We start from the raw sequence: 6,896 nt of genomic DNA on the forward strand, positions 1-6,896 counted from the left end.
ATCCTGCTTGCAAGGCTTCTGTCTAATTCCATCTTTCCATGGTGTGGAAGAGCACAGAGCAATTTCCTGGGTTTATAAGGCTGGTGGTCTGTTCCTGGTGCCAGTTCTGCTAAATTCAAAGTAGAATTTTCAAGCCCTTTACCCCAGTAGAGAGGAAAGGCTTTGACTGGCCTCAGACTCCAGGCAGTAAAGTAAATCCCAGGAATCTTGTAAAGTCTGCCCTTCCCAAACACTTAGGAATCACATGATTATATATCATGTACCCAAAAAATTAATAGAGTCCTAAAGCTGCCCAGTTCTATAAGTGAAAGGTGGGAGCATGCTTGCATGTTCCCATAAATCCCAATAATTTTGAGATTTTTGGATGTAATCAAACCCAGCTATTAAGACCATACCTTTAGCTTTTGTTTGAATTTTAGACCAAAGACTATTGATGGCCCTAACATCTCACAAATAACAGTTTTTATGTACTAACAATGTACTAACATTGCTGTAAAGATTCCTATGGACCCTCTTTTTTTTTTTTTTTTTTTTTTTTTTTTTTTTTTTTTTTTTCTTGTGTGTGTGTGAAAACTACCAGATTTCACTGCCTTAAAAAGTAATTCCTGATGCATCAGGTCTGGTGTTGTGAACTGATGATTTATTTGGAAAGGAAAAGATCTTTATGTCAAAAGTCAGCCTCACACCCAGAGAAAAAGAGACTGAATCCAGCTTCAGCAGAACTGAGTGGGTCCAGTAACCGAGTGGGATGTTGTATGAAGCTTGTAGATAAATACAGGCATTTCCTTCCCTTTCCCTTTCCCTTTTTCCCTTTCCCTTTCCCTCTCACCTTTTTCCATATTTTTCCCTTTCCAGCCTTAATTTCTTTATATTTTATGTGTTGTAAGAAATTGCATGATGAAAACCTGATGGACAAGATATGACAATCAAACCAAGCTCTACAAATCTTTTCTTGAATGTGTGTCATGTCTGGCACCCAGGAAATTCCTGTATTCATGTAAGCATATGTGTTCATAACATAAAACTGTGCCCACAACTGCACAACCTTTATTTGGGAAGAAAACCCCCAATTTTGGCATTTATAGGTGTAAAAAGGCTCGTGTGTCCATAATATTTTATACCAGGTATTGACAACAGGAGGCTTGAAATTTCTTTTCTGTAGGACAGTGAAGTTCAAATCTTGCAATAAATATTAGGATGACTTACACAGCTGAGACACTGATGTTATTTCAGATCATTGCTTCCTCCTGCTTTTATATTATTTTGACACAAAAACACTTGTGGCAGGTGATTTGAGCATTACATATTTCAGAGCAGGAGAAAATCCCTTTGACCCTCAAGTTGCATGTTCCTGTTGCCACAGACTCAAAGCTCCAGTTTCAGCATGAAAAGGTGAGAGTGAGATGAGTGATGAAACAAATTGTAGACATTTTTTTTCCCACTCTGTTTGCTGAATTTGATAGACTTTTAAAGCCTGGCTTCTGAGAGGCAATTTCAGACACTTCTCTTAGCATCATCCAATTATGCATTGGCTGCAGCTCACTGCATCTATCAAAGTGTCACGGATGCTTTCATGTAGGCAATATATTGCTTTTTCAGACCCAAGAGAGGGGAAAAATCAGGCACCCCAGCATCTTCTCCTTAAGTAGGTGTTGAACAAATTAGCCCCATTACAATCCAGCCTGCATTAGTCCATTAAAGAGCTGGAGGAAGATTCCTTTGTGTAAATGACTGGATGGTTTCACTGTATATTTGTATTAGTCATTTCCTGCTATTCTTTAAAGAAGGTTCTTGATCACTGATGTTTAAAAGGTCTTAATTTCCATATAAGCATTGCTTCAAAAAAAAAAAGAAAAAAAAAAAAAGAAGACAGGAAACATTCTCATATATTTTAAAAGGTACTTAATTATTTTTTAATATCATAAATTAAACTTTGTGGCTCAAAGGACACAACAGTTTGCAAATACCCAGAGAATTATCCTTTGATTAGGGTGGCTTCTTGTGCACAAATGTTTTCTCCTTTCCCAAACCATTTATGCTGCTGTTCCCATATTTAATGGTAGACTATGCACAGGAGGTACCTGGGGTCTCATTTAGAGGATTTACACATCCCACCTGGAATAAACCTGCTGAATTCAAACCAGCAGGACTGGCTGGGGCTCTTCAGCTGTTTTGAGACACTGGATTGGAAAGGTTTGTGATAATGAACTGATGCCTTGGCCATGAATTTGGCCCCATTTCACACTCTTGTTACACAAGAAGTTTAAAGACAGACTGAAAATATACAAAAATAAAAAAATCTTTAAAAAATATATAGGCTCATTTCTGTTTTACCACAGACTACAGGAGCCAGCAAGGTCACAACTGGACAGGAAACCACAAAACCAGAGGTGGAGATGCTGAAAAAAAAGACCTCACAGAAACATGTCACAGTTGTGGAATTACAGTATCAAGATTACTAAGGAAAAAGTGAAAATTCCTGCAGAAAACTGTTGAAAAGAGCAGGCAGGGAGAAACTCCTCTGTTCCAGGTAAAGTGGAAAGAATAAAGGGTGTGGTTCCTAGTGCATCACCTGGCACACTGATCTGTTGGGGATTGTGCAGTTTAGATTTTCCTTTACAATTCTTTTGTGTTGTGAAAGAGAAAACCTCATTTTCTAGACAATGCTCGACACTCAGGTGTTTTTCAGCTCTTCCTGTCTGATAAATAATACAATCTCTAAATTACCACACACTGCCAAACAGATGCTTTAGTCAATCATCTTATTATGTATTAAATAGCTCATCCACTGTACTCTGTGTTTAGGTCCTTAAAATCTGCTTCTCCTGAAGGCTGTGGTTTATTCTGACCCGTATGGACCTTAATTCCAGAGTGTGATATCTTCAAGTACCTAAAGCTGCCTCTGGCTTACCTCAGATAATGAAATTTTTGTGTTTTGCTTCTTCATTAAATACATATATATATATATATATATATGTATTTATATGTATATATATATAGGATATAAAAAAAAAAAGGTTTTTCAACATGTAAATATCCAGTGTCTGGGACAGTGAGGGAAATTTCTAGATACAGCTAATGATCCTTGATGAAGCAATATTAGGAATATTAATATTACAACTTTATTTCCTTCACTACTCTAATTCTCTTAGTATTATTCTGATAGGCCACTGAGGAGAGAGAGAAGAGCAATCCATATTTTTCCATTTGAGTAGGTGATAAGCAAATTTTCCTGATGGAAACGTGCATCGGACCATTTAGCAAGCTGGAGATTACTGTATGTAACAGAATGATTTTAATACATCCTTACAGAAAAAGCAATTTCCTCTTACTCTGTAATAACAATTATCCATACAAAAGAGTCTGAATTTTACATCATCATGGTGGGTTTTTTTAAAAATATAATTTCATCCTCTGATAAAAGGAAATGAGATTCCTTTATCCTAGGTCTTTTATTTTGACAAAAATGCCAATTAGCTACTTCATACCATTTAAGACTTCACTATTATGTGGGTCAGAAAATGGCTTCAACTATTATTTTGAAGCAAAGTAGCAATATAATGTATGATAAAAGCTATTCTAATCTCTGTGCAGTAAACAGCCTTCATAAATCACTGGGAGCTCTCTGCAGCATCATTCCCTCAGTTTCACACTGGGCCACAAATCCCACATATGTTAATACTCATCCCATAAACAGCAATTTATGGGGATTTCCCCTCTTGGCCAGGAGGTCTCAGTTTCTCTTGTGTTATAAAAAAATCCCAAAACACTGAAAAGCTTCAACATGCACAGGTGAACATAACTCCTGAGCTGACAGGCAGCATTTGGGAGGTGAATTTTCATACCATAATTTCATTAACCAAATAAAATCAACAATACATCTCCAAAAAATGGGAAATTTATTATATAAACCTCATCCTAATGAGGGAAAAAAAGCATAAGGTTCTTTATCTTATCTGTGTAAAACTGTGTCAGTTAAGCAATTCTAAATTTTCTATAATTTTTATACTGAAATATTACTTGCACCGAATTTGCAAAATAATTTGTTCCAGTCTGTGCTGGTTGGCATTGGAAATTACAATGCTTTCAATTGAAAAGCTATAATTTATTATTTTAGTTAGAGGGGTGCTGTTCAGAATGTGAAAGATTCCTTTTGATTAAGGACTATATAATTCTACATTATCCCAAATAGCCAACAGTGAAGGAAAGACATCACAACACTGATATTTTTCCTTTTCCAGATGAAGAATTCAGATCTGCTTTTACAATCTAGACATTAACGCTTCCTATTTGGTTTTCATCTCCTTTCTCCCACATCATGCAGTTGAAATGGTTCTGATTGATGAATCCTTATGCCATGAAAAATGAGGATCAGTTACCAAACAAAGCCCTCTATCCTTACAAGAAGGGGACTGTGAAATGTAAAAGGATTTTACAGCTGAGATTTCCAAATCATATCTAACTTCTCAGGAAAAGCCAGAAATTAATCCTTACCAAATTTGGTGATGTTGTGAGAGTTCAGAAATATGTTAAATGTATTTCACTCATGAAACTGATCCTGTTTCTCCCAGTTAAAGCTGCCATTGTGTTCACCATTGTGTTTCTGTTACTATAGTGATGAAATCTATGTAGAAACCTGGAGAGATACTGATTGCTGCATTTCATATTTAATTTTTCATGATCTACATTCCATTCCTTATTTCCTAAATGGCCATAAAATAGCACCATTTATCATAACACATGGGTGTGTGCACACATATCAATTACAGCATCATCAGGAATCACACAGAAATAAGTTGGTAATTATTTTTAAAAGAGACAAAAAATGAAATTATTTTGTATTGGTTTTAAGTAACCATTCCTTACCTCAAAGTTATTGCTAAGCTGTGGAGGGTAAAACTGAAGGGCAATTTGACTGTCACTTGAAGCTGACCAGCTTTATTTTAGATAAAACTGCTTTATACTTAATGAATATTATTGTTTTCTAATAGCAAACATACATCACATGAACGTTTCATTTGTCTTTAGGTATTGTTTTTCTTAAGTTCAAATGGATATTACTATCAAATATTTGTTTCCTTCCATTAAGCCATTTCTGTATCATTTGTGAATGCAGATATCTCTCAGCTCTTTAAATACCTCTCATATTTTCCCCTCTAAACACCTTAATTTTTATGGACTATTTCCATATTTTTTCTTTACAAATGGGGAATGCTTTTTGGTTTTCTTCTTCATTTAGCAAGGTTTATATTTTGTGATGTCAGCATTCACATTTCTACTTTTTAAAGTTTCTTTTAGCTTGAGGTTTATTCCCCTCCAGCTGCTCTCTAGCCTTGAAGTTGCTGGGAGTGGAGATTCTTCACTTTTCCTACTGATGGGGTAGAGGGGACTCAAACAGCTTTGCCCTGAGTCCAGTGGGAAAAAATAAGGATTTAATTTTGGACAGGGAAGGAAAAGTCAATGCCAAAGGCTTCTTACCCTTCCCTGCCCAGCAGGGATTGTCTATTTTCTCCCCACACACTTAAGAGGAGATGGAACACATGTAAATTCCAGTTTGCTCCCAAGGGAGATTTCATCAGCGCAGCCAGGGCAGCCCAGGATGCTGCTCCTCTCACCTTCAACTAAATTTTTTTCCGCTCCTGCAATTCAACAATTCTGCATTTTCCATGCATTTGCTGCATTTTGCAGGGAGCTGTGACCCAAAGCTACTTTGCCTCACAGAGAACAAGAAACACATGCTTTTTTCAGGCAGCCACTGGGATAAACCAGGCTGACTGCCAGAGAGGATTTAGTGACCTCCTCACCACGAGCAGTCAGTGGGCTTGGATGGCTCAGTGCACACAAGGATGTGCCTGGCAAGGAACCTGTAAAAGAAAGTTCTGCTCAGAAACACCCTGGGATGGTTTTAATTACTGAGAGCTAATCTTATCTCTGATTCAGTCTGGGCCATCTCGAGGTTAGCACAAGGATCTGGGGAATCCAGAGATAAACATGAGAAGCCTTCCTGCTCTCTTCACCCATGGGTGACAATAATTATTTCTTGCCTCTTGAAAGTGCAGGTTCTATTTCCCCCTCAAGTACAGAAGATTAACTCATAGGGAGGCAGCCAAGTCCAGCTGCTGCTTCAAGTCTGCTATTCATCTCTAACTTTGGATGAAATGTAAGGAACTTTGGGTGAAATCTCTAAATTTATGTTAAATGTAATTTGAAATTAGCACTTGAGATGGATAGGAAAGCTGTCTATGTAACTGGTGCTAGACCCTTTATGGTGTCATTCTTAAGAGTGTTTAGGAGCTTAAATCACATTGATTGCAATGCCATTCTCACTTAAAATCCAATCTAGCATCTATATATTTCTTTGGGCGGCATAAATCTATTTTCAAATCTACTCTTATTATTTGTCTGTTCATTCCCTATGACTGGAAGGTGCAGATATGTGTACAAAGGAGGTGAACTTTACCCACCTTCAAACAGCTCACACTTCATAAAATTAATGTCAGGTGGTTTAAAAGCTCTATTGGATGTATGACAGACAGCTTGGAGGCAGCAAGAGAAAATAAGAATTGAATTTGTTCTGTACCTGATATTCCACTTTGAAGTGAGATAGTGGTGACAATTCTGAAGTCAGAAGGACTAATAAATCTTTTATCTCTTTAACCTAACATGAAATTTCCTAATTTAATTTGTGGATAGTCTTCCTCACCATCTCACACATGCATCTTCCAATTAAATCAAACTTTCTGTACAGTGCCCTGCCCAAAGCCTCCAAGACAGAGTTTAACTTTCTACAGCAGCACTCATTAAATTTAGAGCCTAATGAAGCAAAGCTCTGGACAAAAGACAGCAATTTTCCACCAGCACATCAAAGGTAGAGATCTGGTGTTCTACCATGAATT

This window comes from Vidua chalybeata, chromosome 1 (genome assembly GCF_026979565.1).
Source record: "Vidua chalybeata isolate OUT-0048 chromosome 1, bVidCha1 merged haplotype, whole genome shotgun sequence".
Classification (NCBI taxonomy): Eukaryota; Metazoa; Chordata; class Aves; order Passeriformes; family Viduidae; genus Vidua; species Vidua chalybeata.